The sequence below is a fragment of the Musca autumnalis genome, unplaced genomic scaffold (genome assembly GCF_047663935.1).
Source record: "Musca autumnalis isolate F117 unplaced genomic scaffold, ASM4766393v1 scaffold_1, whole genome shotgun sequence".
In the NCBI taxonomy this organism is placed as follows: Eukaryota; Metazoa; Arthropoda; class Insecta; order Diptera; family Muscidae; genus Musca; species Musca autumnalis.
Genome location: NW_027411644.1, coordinates 124115935 through 124134213, shown reverse-complemented (window position 1 = coordinate 124134213; position 18279 = coordinate 124115935). Strand labels below are relative to the sequence as shown.

Sequence of the window (18279 nt, the reverse complement as noted above, 5' to 3'; positions counted from 1 at the left end):
TTGGATTTGGATGAACGGATAAAGCTGGAATTCTGAAATTTGGAACTAAGTTTACTGTCGGACAGTAGAATTGAGGTAGTTTTGGAAATTCGTACTTATGGGTACAGAAAGCACTAAATTTGGTACAATTTGAATTTTAGTAAACGGATAGTGTTGGAATTAGGAATTAAGATTACTGTAGGAGTGTAGTATTGAGGAAATTTTGAAAAGTCGTACGTGTGGGTACGCGAAGTACTAAATAGTACTAAATATGGTACAATGTGGATTTGGGTGAACGGGTAGAGCTGGAATCCTGAAATTTTTGTTTGGGAAAAAAATGGTACTAAATTTGATACAATTTGGATTCGGGTGAATTAATAGAGCTGGAATCCTGAAATTTGGAATTACGATTACAGTCGAAGAGTAGGATTCAGGTTGTTTTGAAAAAGCAAACTTATGGTTACGAAAAGCACTAAATGGTACTAAATTTAGTACAATTTGTATGTAGGTGAACGGATAGCGGTGGAATCCTGCAATTTGAAAGTATGATTATTGTAGCCCTGTTGCGTTGAGGAAGTTTTGAAAATTGGTACGAAAATTCTAAATTTAGTACAATTTTAATTTGGTTTAACGGATAGAGTTTGAATCCTGAAATTTGGAAGTAAGATTACTACTAAAGTGAAGGATTGAGGTAGTTTTGGAAAATCTTACTTATGGGTACGAAGAGTTCGACTTGATACTAAGTTTGGTACAATTTGGAATTGGACGAACGGATACAGCTGGAATCTTGAGATTTGGAATTACTGTAATTATTATGGAATTTACTGTAATTATTTTGTATTAATGTCCGTGTATGGCTGAGATATGTCGTCGAAATACGTACCATAAGTATACGATTACTTAATGGTACTCAATTTGTTTTTGGGTGTAGGGACAGTGCTGGAATTTTTATTTTTTGGAGTTAGGGTGTGTATTGGTGTGCAACGTTGATCTCGCTGTTAATGTGTAAGGGTGAGATACGGCTGATCTTTTTTAAAAACGAACTTAAGGGGTACGTACAGTACTAAGATAAAAATAAATATTGATTTAAATTGGTATTAGTGCGACCAAATTTTCAGTGTTTGTCATTTCCATATTATATATTGTTTATTTGTTTTTTTATATCCTTTCCGCATACGAAGTAGCGGGCATTTTGCTAGTATATATATAAGCCCGATAGAACTTGAAATTGTAAAAAATAACACAAAAAATTAAATTGTAATCAAAAATTTTTTTTTTATTCTATACGAAACATTAACATTTGAAAATGATTTCGGGCATATGGGCACCGCGGCTGTTCTTGTCGAAGCGCATTCTGGACGTCCAATTTTTGGCCACTTTTTCGAGCACTGCTGGCCGTATGTCACGAATAACACGAACAATGCTGGCATCCAAGGCATCAATTGCTGCTGGTTTATCAGCATAAACCAGTGACTTCACGTAGCCCCACAGGAAATAATCGAGAGGTGTCAAATCGCACGACCTTGGAGGCCAATTGACAGGTCCACTTCTCGAAATCAACTTATCGCCAAATTTTGATTTCAATAAGTCGATGGTTGCGTTTGCCTTATGGCACGTAGCGCCATCCTGTTGAAACCACATCTCCTCCGGATCAATGTCATCCATATTTTCAAACAAAAAAATCATTGATCATGGTGCGGTAACGATCTCCATTGACCGTAACGCGAGCTCCGGCCTCATTTTTGAAGAAATAAGGTCCGATGATGCCACCAGCGTGAAAACCGCACCATACGGTGCATTTTTCTGGATGTAATGGAGTCTGTAGGGTCTCTTGTGGATTGGTCTCACTCCATATGCGACAATTTTGCTTATTAACAAACCCGTTAAACCAAAAATGCGCCTCATCGCTGAACACAATTTTGCGATTATAAGTTGCGCGAATCGACGACTGATTTTCAAAGTAAATTTGGATAATTTCGTAGCGTTGTTCAAGCGTGAGTCTATTCATGATGATTTGTCAGAGTATACTGAAACAAATAAAAAAGTTTCATCAAAATTTAATTTTTTGTGTTACTTTTTACAATTTAAAGTTCTATCCAGCTTAAAAAAACACCCTTTATTTTTAATATGTTGTCTAACATTCCAATGTAAATGACCATCATGATTTCACATACCTTAATATAAGATTTTTACATCTTGTGGTGTGTGAATACAACTTTAAATAAATAAATAAATAAATAAATAAATAAAAATAAATTTTTTCAATAAAATTAAATCTGTGTATGTCGATAAAGGACCATCCTATTTCACTATAATGGTTGTGACAGAAAAAAATAAACTGTGCGTGAACGGATAATGCAAGATCGTCATGTTATATACCGTGAGATAGAGGCATCCTTGGACTTTTCTTCGACCAACTAACATATAATATTGCATGAATACCTGGCCGCAAAAATGGGTATTCCTCGTTAGATCCAGCACAATTTCAAAATTTAATAAAAAAACCCTTTTGTCAATTGGTGCAAAGAAATTGTGAATAAATACGATCTCGGTGCTTCAAACGACGTTTATAAGATCATCTCAGGCGACAAATCTTGGATCTATGAGTATGAGCCCGAAACAATCAAGGCAAGCCCAATTCGAATGTTGTTCATGGAAGAAGCACTTCGAATAAAATGGTGGGTTGTTTTTCGGAAAAACTGACCATGTGCCGACTTGAGCAATATAGGAAGGCTAATTCTGAGTGGTACACTACAATTTGTTTGCCTGAAGTCTCCGGAGAAATTCGAAAAACGGACATGAGAAGACGAATCATTGTGCACCATGACAATGCGAGCATCGCCGGACAAAATTAAGTCACTGTAAACAACACAACACAATATCGTATGTCCTGAATACGTTTAGGCTAAAAACTGTCAAACTTTCCAAAATATGTCAAATGGCGTCTGGCAACAGTACCTGGCTAGGCCGCAATTTTTTTAGTTCTCCTCGTATCAAAACGTGGACCTTTATAAACAATTTCTGGTAAAAATGTTTGTTAGCCTCTAGAAACACAAAATATATACCAAATTACAAAGAATTCGGTGGTCAAAGGGGTCTAATAGCTTCAAAATTATATGAAAGCTATACCAAAACCCGGGTGCCACCGTGGTGCAATGGTGCACTCATTGATATGATAGAAGTCTACTTGTTTCGCCTGGGATGTTTGTGGAACAATTATTATATTATTAAAGCAAAACGCGGACATATATAAACATTTTTTGTAGAAATGTTTTTAGTTTCTGGAAACAATAATATCAAATTCAAACGTCGACCCGTCACTTTTTGTGGGGCTATACAAAAATGTGGACCTATAAAGCCGAGTTTCAAAACAACAGGTTCCATTAGTTGTCCCTATTAGTTGTTTACGATAATTGGTCTGTTTGTATGCGAGTATGTGTGTATGAGCATATGTTGGAGGGTATAAAAAGAAGGACTCTATATATGAACGTCACATATAATCACAGAAAGTTAATCTTATTTTATGAAAGAGTTTAGTGACTCAATGACTCATCATCAACGCCCTTCCAAACCGGCGGGAGCTAAAAGTTTCCAATTAGAAAAGTTACCAATAAAACCAATAATTGCTAATCCATTTTCAAAATCAAAAAATTAAGAAGTTTTCAAGATGTTTAAGACAAATTCCTAAATAAAACATCAACGCAAATGTTAATATATTTAAGTTTTTATTTATTTTTTTTTTTTTTTGGTAAAATAACAAATTTTTCAAATTGGTATAAAGGAAAAATTTTATTGACAAATTACAAAAAAGTTTTGTAATTAATCGTAGTTTAATACAAAAAATCAAGAATATCGAAGAGTACAATCATTGATAAAAATCGAATTAAAATCGCGGTAATTGTATCCAAGCCCATTGTGCAAGTTTTTATTTTTTATAGTACAAAAACAAAATGTTGAAGGAGTTACGAGTATTTCTTTGCATATAGTTTTTACAGAATTCGACTTTTCAAGGCGCGATATCTGTGGAATCGTTAGTCAGATAGTCTAAAAATATGCTGAAATGTTTGGTGATGAGCAGCATCAATACAGCAAAAATGCAGGAAATTAAAAAACCACATTCTCTAAAAGTGTCCGATTTCACTCAGACCTCCCCATATACATGCTTATAAATAAAAACACAAAATTAATGTCTATTGGCGGATAGCTCTTAAAAAGTACATATACTACAAGCGGTACCAATAACTCAAAATGACTACTTATTAGAGCTGGTAAACTATCGTTTTCATCACTGTCGCAAAGCTATGTTTATTTCAAATAATTGGAGATACATAATCCAAAAGACATGTTTTGGCGGCCGACTTTACCTTGATATAATGATAGTTCGACTATCGATAGTTTGCAGCTCTACTACTTATTATTTTTAAATTCACATATATGATTTTTAAAAAACTTTCAACAGTAGTATTGCTGTATTTTAATTTGATTCTGCATTTTGGTCTATTTGTTTTTTATTCTCTTTTATATTCATGCGGATTTTCCGCTGACAAAGTATCAGAGAATTGTTAGTAACAAATAAAATAAAAATTCAGTGACGAATTTGTAATATTTTATTTAAATTTTAAACACTAGACATCTACTTAATGTGTGTTGCATTTATATATGGCCCTAAATTGATATGCTCTCTATATTCTAATGGATATTTCTAATGGTTCAAATTACCAAGCTCAATAATTATTTAATTTGGTAATGTTTTTTTGTCTCTGTAGTGTGAATTTGCTCCAAATCAGGGACAAGTCATCATTTTGATTTTCGATTATTCACTCAATTAAACTTTCGACATATTTATTCGCAAACTGGCATCCCTCTTATCGCTTTCTCTACTTTGTTTCGTACAATGTAAAATGACAATTTCCTATCCAATTTATCGTTTGCATCTAGATAAATCAATTTACCGAATGTGTTGAAATTTGTGTGTATTTTATGTATATTTATATTCGTATTTCCTTTTGCTCCGCTACTTTACCCAATTGTTCGGGTAACTAGGGAATAACTAGCAATTTTGCTGGCTACTGGTAAACACCCCTAGTTACCACCCAATCTACTCGCAATGTTATAGACTGGTGAATTTAACATGGAGATGTCATAGGAAGGGGTCTATTGTCTGCTCACTGCATTACCAGTAACCACCCAATTCGATAGTCGTGTGAAGGCAATTGTCTCTCGATTGCATTACCAGTAACCAATCAATTCGATAGTCTTCGGAAAGCCACTTGTCCCTTCATTGCATTACCAGCAACCAGTCAATTCGGTAGTCAGAAATTATTTCCAAAATTACTAGCAAGTTGAAGTCAGATAAATGGGTAAATGCAAATATGTATGCCACACTTTATTCCAAATGACAATATAATCTTGTATACTTATGGACATAACAGGTCCATCTTGATCCTTGATAATGGAACTAGTGCGTTACTACTTGATACATCGACTTATGTTTATTTGGTCCTTGGAATGTTTTTCTCGTGTGTCCTTCAGATCATTCAAAAGTTCCTGAAATGAAATGTATACAAGTTTTATGAAACGACGCGATAATGTATTCCGTCAAGATAGATATCAATACTTACCACAGATATATTATAAATATTCTTCTTAAAATGTTCATCCTTTCTATGATTTAGTACGTAACACGTTCTTTTAGGGATCTTACATTTTATATATGAATAAACAATATGACAGGACATTTTTTTATATTTTGTTTAATAAAAGAAATAATGTTGAAAAGAGATTACAAGAGAGAAACATTGTCGATTACACTATCCATCGGTAGGCTATAAAATAGTCAATATATTACACGCCGCATTACCTGTAACTAGTCAATTGGCATGATAGGCAGGAAATCTCATTTCCAGTTGCAAAAGCAAAATAAATAATTATTTTGGGTGTAAAGTAACTAGGATCAATGAGTTATATAACTATTCCAAAGTAGACAATTGCTATTTATAGTAGTAGTATTATAGGGTAGTTTGCCAAATATATACACACTAGTCAACAGATATCACATCTTGTTAACCGTGTTAATGCTAAAGCCACAATGCAAGCCCATACCTTTTTATACCATTACAACTTGATTTTGTTCAAAAGCTTTTCACACACAGAAATAATGATCCTAGACCAGCTATTTTCTTTAAGGAATTTTGAAGGTATTTGTCCCCTTTGACCACCGAATTAGCTTTAATGCTTTCCTGAGGTACTAAAATATTCTCACAAAAATTGTCTATAAAGGTTTACGATTGGACATAGCCCCCATATAACGGTACCATCCGATTTCAAGTATTTTTTTGTTTTCAGGTACATATTCGGCCATAATTGGTTGTTATTTGGCTTTTATGGATCTGAGGGGTTACAAAATATCCAACAAAAATCATGGAATTGACCAAACCTAACGGTAACGCCAAATTTTTGGTATTTTTTAGTTTTTAGCTAAATTTTCTGACAGGATTTGGTATAATTTGACATTTAGAATTCTTATTGGTTAAACAATTTCTCCATACAAAATTTAGGATATGGACAGGTATTTTTCAGGTTTTTATCGACATTTTCGGCACACATTGGATGTAGTTTGTCATTTAGAGGTCAAAGTGCTCAAGAAAATTGTCCACCAAAAATTGAGTACAAAGATATCCTCGTTTTGTAATAGCCCCCATATACCGGTTTCGACTTCTCCACCAAAAAGGACATATGTCCAGGTGCTGGTATGGTCCTAATATTTTAGTGCCAGCCGAATTCAGGTATTTTGAATTCCTTAGCTAGATTTTCTGCACATTTAGATCTTATTCGGCATTTAGGGTTCCTAGCAAAAAAAAATTCTACATCGAACATGGGCCCACGTTTTGCAGTAACCCCCATGTACAGTGGTGCCACTTGTACGAAAAGAAGTGCCAACAATAGTTCCTAGCAAAAAAATTCTACATCGAACATGGGCCCACGTTTTGGAGTAACCCCCATGTACAGTGGTGCCACTTGTACGAAAAGAAGTGCCAACAATAGTTCTAATCGAGATACCGCCTCGAAATTAAAAAAGGGTTTTAACGAGGCAAGAAGATAAGGAAAAATTTAGTACATTTAGGTCCCCATATAAAGGTAACACCGTTTTTCGGTTTTTGGACGAATTTAGCAAAATTTTTTGTTGAAATTTTGCATTTTGAGTTCTGAGTGGATAAAATACCTCCTTTTAACAAATGTTTAATATAGGTCCAGTTTAGGTATAGCCCCATAAAAGATACCTCGCTATTTTCGGTATTTTGACGATTTTAGCCACATTTTCCAACGCATTTGGTAATATGAGTTATAAGTGAACAAAACATCTCCTTGAAACAATGTTCAATATAGGTCTATGTTTAGATATAGCCCTCATATAATATATATATATTGTGACGATATTAGCCACATTTTCCAAACGATTCAGAGGGAAACCCCCTCTCTGCAAAAAATCTCCAATATTTGTCTACGTTTAGGTATAGCCACCATATAAAAGTACATGCAGAAAAATATATGTTAGAAATATATTTGGATCCAAACAATAAAAGAAGGCGGGATGAAAGTTTGTTTTTGCTTTAGTGGTGTGTATGCGGTATGTGGCCAATCGCGTGTGTTTCTTGCTTTGTTGTTGTTTTTGAGTAACTCACAGCGAAAAGGAAAAAAATGGTATGAATTAATTTTGTCCTGTTTTATATAATCATTTGATTCCAGATGCAGATTTCCGGTTGATGATTTCATTTTTGAGGAGAATGTGTTTTATTTCACAACTAACGAGAAGCGTTCAACGATGTTTCTATATTTTATAAGTAATAGTTTGTATTTGTTTTTCTTTTCAAACAAATATTTGTTTGCAACCGAACATATATTTGTTTGCACCCAAACAAATATTTTTTTGCACCCAAACATAAATTTGTTTGCACCCACACATATATTTGTTGTCAGGGCCAAAACATAAGTTATGTTTGGGACTGTTGCAAACATATATTTTTGCTGCAAATGTGTTTGGGATATATGTTAGAGAGGCCGTTTTCGATGAGTTTTAGAGATATTACACAAGAATTTTATTGTTTATTATTACTATTGTTATAATTATTATTAGTATTATTTTTTGTTTTTTGTTTTTTTTTTTTTTTGTAATGTGTATGTTAAATTAAATGGTTTATTTTTGGTTTGTTAAATGTTCGTTGCTGCTTGTTTTGTTTAGATCAAATTCTATTATTGTTATTTTTGTTAATGCCGATTAGCTTAATTAATTTAGCAAATAAATGAAATAATTATTTCTTCCCAACGTTTCGCCAATCTTATAAAACGAACTTTCACTGAACTTTATATTTATAACAATGGAAGACAATTCACATGACTGAAACTTATATCACAATTCCATAACTGCAGCTGTTCACATTTGTTTGTTATTAATACTATCCGCAATTTTATTCAAAATTCAATATATCTACACAATATAATTCTCAAAACAATTTACAGCATGCAATTGGTATATATAGGTGATGTATCATTGTTCATGTACATAAATACGTAGAATGTCGATGAACATAAATTTGTTTTATATTTCGATTTATTAAATTATTGTACCAGACCGTGTACACAATCTATCAACGGGATTTTTTTCCACAAGCAGTAATTTTTTTCTGTAACTCACAGCGAAAAGGAAAAAAATGGTATGAATTAATTTTGTCCTGTTTTATATAATCATTTGATTCCAGATGCAGATTTCCGGTTGATGATTTCATTTTTGAGGAGAATGTGTTTTATTTCACAACTAACGAGAAGCGTTCAACGATGTTTCTATATTTTATAAGTAATAGTTTGTATTTGTTTTTCTTTTCAAACAAATATTTGTTTGCAACCGAACATATATTTGTTTGCACCCAAACAAATATTTTTTTGCACCCAAACATAAATTTGTTTGCACCCACACATATATTTGTTGTCAGGACCAAAACATAAGTTATGTTTGGGACTGTTGCAAACATATATTTTTGCTGCAAATGTGTTTGGGATATATGTTAGAGAGGCCGTTTTCGATGAGTTTTAGAGATATTACACAAGAATTTTATTGTTTATTATTACTATTGTTATAATTATTATTAGTATTATTTTTTGTTTTTTGTTTTTTTTTTGTAATGTGTATGTTAAATTAAATGGTTTATTTTTGGTTTGTTAAATGTTCGTTGCTGCTTGTTTTGTTTAGATCAAATTCTATTATTGTTATTTTTGTTAATGCCGATTAGCTTAATTAATTTAGCAAATAAATGAAATAATTATTTCTTCCCAACGTTTCGCCAATCTTATAAAACGAACTTTCACTGAACTTTATATTTATAACAATGGAAGACAATTCACATGACTGAAACTTATATCACAATTCCATAACTGCAGCTGTTCACATTTGTTTGTTATTAATACTATCCGCAATTTTATTCAAAATTCAATATATCTACACAATATAATTCTCAAAACAATTTACAGCATGCAATTGGTATATATAGGTGATGTATCATTGTTCATGTACATAAATACGTAGAATGTCGATGAACATAAATTTGTTTTATATTTCGATTTATTAAATTATTGTACCAGACCGTGTACACAATCTATCAACGTAAAAATATGATTTAATTCAGTTTACAAAATTGACATTTTTCAATATGCATATTGTGTTGTGTATGTGGTTTTAGTTTTTCCTCACATGATGTTTTCGATCAAAAACGAAATCAGTTTGGGGATTGTGTGGTGATAAATAAGGGTTTGTATCAGACTGACTTCGGTTTATGTTGCATTGTGTTTACGCACATATAGATTATCAACAAAATATTTGCAAATTCCAAATAAATAATTAATTATTAATTTTCCTAATTGCCACTATTAATTGCGTAAATTTGATGTATTGATATGACTTGTTATTTCAAATAAACTAACCCGATATGTAGGTCAAAATGTTTGAAAATTCTCCAAACTGGAAATTAAGCGACTACTGAAGAAGTTGGCAAACTATTATTTTTGGTATATTGTATATTACGAAGCGATGTTTTAATAATATATAATCGGCATTTTTAGGTTAGGCTCTAGAATCTGCAACAAATGCATGTAAAGCATTTGAAAATAAAAATGACCACTGAAAAATCAAGCCTCGCAAAAAAGTCTCATATGTCAAAAAAGTTCTTCATCTTGCAAAATTTGGATTCGAAAATGTGGGGTAAATTTGCCTAAACCGAAGACACATTTTATTTGCAAAAACTACAGCTGATTTTTAATGAAAAATGTTTCTTTGACGTCTTCAAAATCGAAATATTGTTGGGAATTTTGTAATAATTTGCTAAGTTCCAATTACACTGTGAACCGAAATTTTGGGGGGTGAACAATTCCTTTTGATGATGAGATCCCTTGGTGAGTACATACAGAACCCCGAAGGACAGATCCGCCGTGAGTCCAACTTCTGAGTTATGACGTGATGAATATTTTGCTGGAGACCCTATGAACCGTATGGAACCAGCGTTATAACTTTGTTCGAAAATGAGGATTTTTTTCTTAGAGCATTTCGACCTTCTAATTAGCTTCCTTCAATGTCATTTTCGTCCTTTATTTCAAGAACCTCAATAAAAGTACCACAAGATGATATTTTACGGCTTGGGAATGTTCTGCAAAAATGTCGCTCTGAAGATTGTAGGTACGGTCCCTAAAGACATGAAATCGATGCCATCTAGTTTAAGCGGCCCTTTTTCACTTTTACTCGAATCTGGCTAAGACAACCCTATATCTATTTCATTATATCCCTTTAAACCTATTGATGATCTAGAATTCTCGGAGTCATTACAAATATTGAGCGCCATTGCATCTCGCTTTGTCGAGCACGTTAATATCATTATTTTTTGGAATACAGATCCACTTATCCGAATTTTGCAACCGGTTGTTTTGATACTAAAACCGAATTTTTATTCGGTTTTTATGAACCCATTAACCGTATATGTATATCATTAGAAAATTATTAAAATTGTCAATCAGATACGATTAACATGCGTCATACATATTACGCGGTTATGGTGCTGGAATAAGAAACCTGCACTGTTAAAACGCATAGGAGGATACTTTTCACCACGCGAAAAAATTATGATCTACGTCTGGGGGGTGAACAATTCCTTCCCGAGAGTCGAACTTTTGAATTATGGAAGGTTGGAATTGAGTTATATAACTTTTTACACCTACAATAAAGGGTCACAGACCCAGAATTTAAGCGGCTATAATTCAAAGGTTCAACTCAAGACGGATCTGTCCTTCGGGTTTCTAAATACACTCTACATTATCTCTGAACCTCGAAAGGAATTGTTCACTCCCAGACGTAGATCATAATTTTTTCGCGTAGTGAAAAGTATAACCAACGGCTTAATGTAATATTATTTGAATTAATTTCTCGTTGGAGTTGGGCTTAATGATCGAAGACTTTTTGCAAGTGAAAAAGGAAAGTCGAAGAATTGAACCCTAACAACCACCAAATTATGTGACCGGTTTCGCTGTTACTTATGCAGCTCATCAGCCATATCGGCTGTGGAGTTTCTTCTGTCATTGAAATTTTCAGTTCTCAAATGCAATGTGTTTTTTACAGTGATGAGCTTTTTTCCCATTCAACCTGTATGGCTTCCACGACAAACGCTTTTTTGCGCAGCCTTCGGAAGTTATGAGTTTGGCTTTGATCGCTAACACGCTGTGACAACACCCATCATATGTTTTCAAGGACGTGGGTTCAAACCCCGGCCTGGCTCAAGCTGATTTTTATTTATTTGAAATTTTTAATATTAATTTTTATTAATTTCTTGTTGGAGTTGATCTTAATGACCGAATATATTTTGCATGTGAAAAAAGAAAGCCGAAGCTTCGAATCCACACAACCAGCAAATTATGTGACCGGCTGTTAGTTATGCAGCTCATCAAACTTTTCATTTCTCAAATGCAATTTGTTTTTTACAGTGATGAACTTATTCCCATCCAACCTGTATGGCTTCCACGGCAAACGCTTTTCCGCTATAAGTCCAAAAGCCATATTGGTATATGCAGACAAAGCTGTGTCCCTGAATGTACAATTTTGAAAACCCATTAATATTTGGAAATGAGCTATGTATAAATTGTAATAAATACTTTGCACTTGGTTTTCTACGGTAAATTTTTTAGTAATCCCCTCTTGTGATTGCACGTCTTTGACAAGTGTCATGCATTTTAAATGTGTTTCGACTGACAGTGTATAAAATTCAACTTTTTAATGTTTTCAAATTGAATTATATTTACATTAAACCAGCTATACTAACTACGGATCCCTGAGTGCGAGAGTGTATTGAATAACTTTGTCAGCAATAAATACACTTGCATGGTTAAATATAAATATGGTGGGCTGGTGTACATAAGTAAAACAATAAAAAACTCACAGACAAACAAACAATTGAACCACACATGTGTTGTCTCGATTTGCAAATACACAAACATACCCACAATCCTTTCAAACATGTACACCCTCCAAACATTTTCTATCGCTTGCTTGACGCAAAAGTCACTGAAAACGGATTGTTGTGTCTACTGCGACAGTCGCATTTGTTTCCGAAAAGACAAAAATGACTAAAGAAACTGTTCCACTTATGCGGTCCAAACTCTATTTTCGCTTCCGTCACTGTTGTATGTTTCTTTTGCGATTCAGTTGGAGTGTCGGAAGCGGGGCACTTTGAGTGTGCATTAGGTACTCATGCAGGTACCGTTTACGAAACTTTCAGTAGTGACGGAACCGACCGTATTTGTAAAAGGCTATTTAGTTTTTTTTTTATTGTTTATTCAAACATATTATTCATTTGAATTTAATGTTAATGCGGTTATAAAAGATGCATTTTATTAAAAAATTGATCAAAAAAGAAACAATTTTTATTATACAATGCACCTTTTATAACCGCATTAACATTGAATTCAAATGAATAATACGTTTGATTTACTATTTTATAAAAGTTGTTAATATACAATAAAGAATCTAAACAGCTTTATTTTCATTTAAATTTTTGTATCAAGTTTGTACCGATTGCTAACAGAACGTCACAAGTACTGAAGAAATCACGTCAATCAACGTATGTTTTATTTTTCATTACAATTCGCTTAACTGTTTGCAAGATAAATTGTTTTTGTAATGCTGCCACTATTGTTTTGAAAACATTACTCTCTATAATAGGGAGTAGTATCAATACTCCAGACTTTAAACATTTGTTTTTGTACAACATAAGGTGTCGCTTTTTATAATACTGTAAGTCGCGCAGTTGTGACCACATACGGATAAAAAAGCGATAACAACATATTTATTCTTGTAAATAGACAACATTCGCATTTTTAACTGAATGCAGGCACTTTACGGAGACGCATTTACTGAGAGAAGATATATTTAACTTCCAAATGTTTGGAGGGCATACATAAGCAACTACATTTGTACATACATGTGTATGTATGGCTATGAAATTTTTGAAGTTGCGGTATTCATTTGCGCTTAAACAAACATTACTACCACCATGAATATGTAATATATGCGAGCATGTGTTTACATTCGAAACAGGACAAAAAGTAAAGATACTGTCGACAATACTCCCAAGGACGTTGCATACATACGTTTTAACTCCACAACCAAACTGACGACTATCATACGAATTCTACGGACTTGCAGCCCACAGCTAACATACAAAGTGAAACAAGAGACCATGGCTCTTAACATTAATTGTTGTTCTTTTAATTTTTATCGTTTCATAACACACTCTTCGACACAATCAAAGTATTCATTGCTGCAGACCGTTGTCGAAGCGTGCCAGAAGAAGAAGCATTGCAAATTCAATGCCCGGCCACAATTCTACGGACTGGGTGCCAGTGGCGTCGGTGAAACTAGTGGTTCCTCCAGCACATATCACAGCACGACTGTCAGCACGAACATAATCAGTATGGATCCCTGTCCGAAGAGAAGGAAAATTGTGGAAATTGCATACAAGTGCCGTCCATGTAAGTATTCGAACACACAAACTAGGCTATTTTGAAGAATATATTATGTTCCATTCATTCATTTTGCTTCTTATAAAGCAAATGCATACAAGAATACTCACACATACAAACTCCCAGACACATGTAACTATAACAATATTATAACAATTTTAAAGTGCCACTGGAATAGAGGTGGGCGTGTGTCGTGCCGTGAGTAGTGCGTGTTCGTGCCTTCCCGAAAATCGCCGTGTTTGTGCGTGTCGTGCCGGAATAAATTTTTGGCCGTGCGTGATCGTGTTTTTTTGTTCGACACGATTTTGCACGACACGACTAAACACGAACTGCACTATGTGTCACGATCGTGCTAAATTTTTGGGCTTCCTTTAGAAGTCGTGCAAGAGACCATACTAAACAAGAAAATCGAACATGAAAATAAAACGACCAAAAAATTCACAACTGTAGTTTTCCCAAATTTATTTTCTTTGTTTCTGTAGTCTGGTACTTTTTGCCGTTTTGTTATGGAGAGGCCAGAGTATGAGTGAAAAATGGGTATGGGTTTTTAACCAAAGCTGGAGTTACACACTGCTTATATTTGATTCTGTTGATTTTTAAATTCTTAAGTGTTTGGTCAAAAGTGTTTGTATAAAAATGACCCCAAACTAAAATTGTTTCCAAAAATGGATGCAAAGAGTGTGGTCTGGAAAAGCTTCCAGCTTATAAAGTACATTGTCGACTATGTATGCTGGAATTCATGCAAATCGGTATTACACTATCAAAGCAAGACCGGGACGGGATCTCTATCGCGACACAAGTGTAATGTGAACTTACAAGATGTCACTACACAATCAAAAATATCTGATTTTATCAGTAAGAGTGTACCACAAAATGTTGTCAACCAACTATCCCGCAAGCAGCTTGGACTTATTGCAAAGGATTTGCATCCACTCAGTATTACTGAAGGTAAGACATTTTAATTCATATCAACCCGTTTATGTGTTCTTACATTCATATATTCTAGGAGGTTTTCGTGAATATGCACAAACACTCATAAATATAGGAGCACAGTATGGGAAACAACAATTCAAAAATCTAGTAATTTCCAGAAAAGTATTAAGTACCAAAATCATGTCTGAGGAATATGACAAATTGAAGCATCAGATCATGGCTGATATCGAGGGCCAAAAAATTTCATTCACAACAGACATGTGGACCGATGATTATACTCAAAGGAGTTTTATTTCTTTAAGTGTGCACTACATTAATGATAATTTTGAACTAAAGGTAGCACTTTTAGGAGTAAGAGAATTTTTGGACGAGAAGAAAACGGGAGAAAACATTCTTGCTAACATAACTACCATTGTTAAAGAATTTGATATTGAAGACCAGTTGGCGAATTCTGTATTTGTAACCGACAATGGTTCCAACGTTATTTCGGCTCTTAAAAGATTTAAACGTATATCTTGCGCTTGTCACAATTTGAACTTAGTTATGGATGATGTTATTGTAAAACACCCTCTTCCCGAAATGGGAAAACTGATTGACTGCTCAAAAAAACTTGTAAAATATTTTAAACCCTCGGAGCTAAACAACAAATTGTCGAAAACATTGAAACAAGATATAAGAACACGTTGGAATTCAACATATATTATGCTTGACAGCATATACCAAGTCCAGAATGAGATTAAGAGTATTTTGCTAGAAAAGAATGAGCTGAGTAGTATATCTGATTTAAAGTTTTCATTGTTAGAACCTCTTTTGGCTTTTCTCAAAATTTTCAAAGAGTGGTCCTAAAAATTAAGCTCGGAAAAATACCCTACTATCCATATTTTTACCCTTTGGTCTGAAAAGCTATTGAAAGTTTGCTCAATTGATACCATTGACTCTCAATTCATGAAAGATTTGAAAGCTAAAACTAAACAATCATTGCTTAAACGCTTTGTGCCAACAATGGCACATATTATAGGGACGTTTTTATTTCCGCCGTTTAAGGAGATGAATTTCTTATTACAAGATAAAAGAAATGACGTATAGCTAATGTAAAAGCAATGTTACTTGATATACAAGGTGAGAACATAGAGTGTTCTAATGATGAGGAGGAAATTACAATGCCACATTTACACGAATTTTCAGAGTTTTTGGATCAAAATTTGGCAAAAAGACGAAAAATTTAAAAGTCTCCAATTGATACTGAAATTGATACATATTTAGCGTGTGCCGTATCTAGCCAGACTGATGTTTTAAACTTTTGGAAACAGGCGAACCTAAAATATTTAAAACAATTATAATAATAATAATTGTTCCACAACATCCCATAGGGACGAGGGAGACTTCTCTCATATTAATGAGTGCACCTCGATTCATATTAGCTCAATGATATGGGACCTACAGTTTATCGCCGAGTCCGAACGGCGTGTCTAAGACACCACTTTTGTAGAGAAGTTTTACATGGCTGAAATACTCAGGAAATGTCGCCAACATTACTGAGGGGTATTAAAACAATTAGCCAGGAACATTTTGGCTATACCAGTCAGCTCAGCAACGAGCGATAGATTTTTTTCCACATCTGGAAATATTCTCAACGAAAGACGAACTAGACTTTTGAGCTCTAACTTGGACAAAATAATGTTTTTAAATAAGAATATGTAAATGTTTGTTTATAAGTAATTTTGCAATATGTATATTTTAGAACATATGAATTTTTTGAACAAATAAATGTACAACTATATCGATATATCTTTTCTTTAGTTTCGTGCGTGAGTGTGCGTGTTCGTGTATTCTCGAAAAACGCCGTGTTTGTGCGTGAAAGTGCATAAAAATGTTGGTCCGTGTTCGTGCATGTTCGTGCCTAATTTTTTAGGCACGCGCCCATCTCTACACTGGAACAGCAAGACTCATAAAAAGTTTTACTAAACAAAATATCAACTTAATTTTATACTCAACTAGTGTTGCCACTAAACACACATCGACACGGCTACATGCGAAGTGAACAAACAATAGCATTAGCTGCAATATGAGGCAGCTGTAGCAACAACAACTATAACAAACATAATATAGTGCTTTATAAAATATTCTTTTATAAAACTACTCTAAAGAACACAAACGACAACAACATTAACAATTTATTATGGAATATGTTCATTTGTTCCCTTTGCAACTACATAAGGGTATCCCATGGAAGCATGAAAAAATTTCACTTTTTGCCGTGCTGGATAACGGATATACGTATAAAATAACTTCAAGCTAGCGAAATATTTTAAAAATCGAATTATTAATTTTGTAGACCATACAAATATTTAATGTATTTTGTTAAAGAATATTTGAAGGAGTCGGTGTCCCTAATTTTGGGACACTCTAATCTTTATCCTTTCGAAATAGAATGATAGTTTAGTTTTAGCAGTTTATATTATCTAAAAAGATATTATTTTTGGTAACATTAGCCCTGTCCATAAACTAGGAATGGACTTATTGTACAAACTGAAAAGCTAGGTACAGTTTGTCAACTAACTGTTTGCCATAAGAAAAATAATATAATTAAAATTACAACCTCGAATGCATCTGCAAATAAAGGAATGTTTTAATGTTATTCCACAAAGTTTTTCCTTAGAATAAAAAGTTTCCAAATTTCATTAGCCCCCATCATGCATTCATGAATCAAAATTCCCACAAAGCGTTTTAATTTTGGAAACAGATGAACATTTACTTATGAAACTCTGGGATTTTTATTTTCGTGTTGTAAGTTTCATTTACAAAGAAAAAACCTACTCTTTGATACGTGAGAAATTTGCTCTTGTCTCTTCTGGGATGTTCATGTGGTATCGATTTTCTTGCATGTATGCTGTAGATTTACATAAAAACATCAATTAGTTTTCTAAATAAATATCTTCTCAATATAAATTTCTTTTAAATAATATTATGACTATTAAATACATGGAAAATTGTATTATAACAATGCTAAATTAAACATATGGTTACCCATAGGAAATAATATTTATTTTTTAATTAAAATATATTTATTCATTATTGCAGAACGTTTTTCTAAATTAGTTTTATATATATTGGCCTGAAGCAAGTTTTAAGTAAAAGTCCATGTCAATTCAAAGCGTGTTCTAAACAATAAGACAAAAAAAATATCCTAACCCAAGGGTATGTTCTCTCATCAGCTGCAATGTAATTAAAATGAAACTGTTGGATTATAATGGTCAATTCCCATATCTCAACAAGAGTTCAGCAGATTAACTCATGTCTGAATGTACAAACACAAGT

At 33.4% G+C, this 18279-nt stretch overlaps 1 pseudogene; it reads left to right on the top strand.

Moving 5' to 3' along the window:
• Positions 1-18279, top strand: part of LOC141390819 (uncharacterized) — a 97907-nt pseudogene that overhangs the window by 39229 nt on the left and 40399 nt on the right.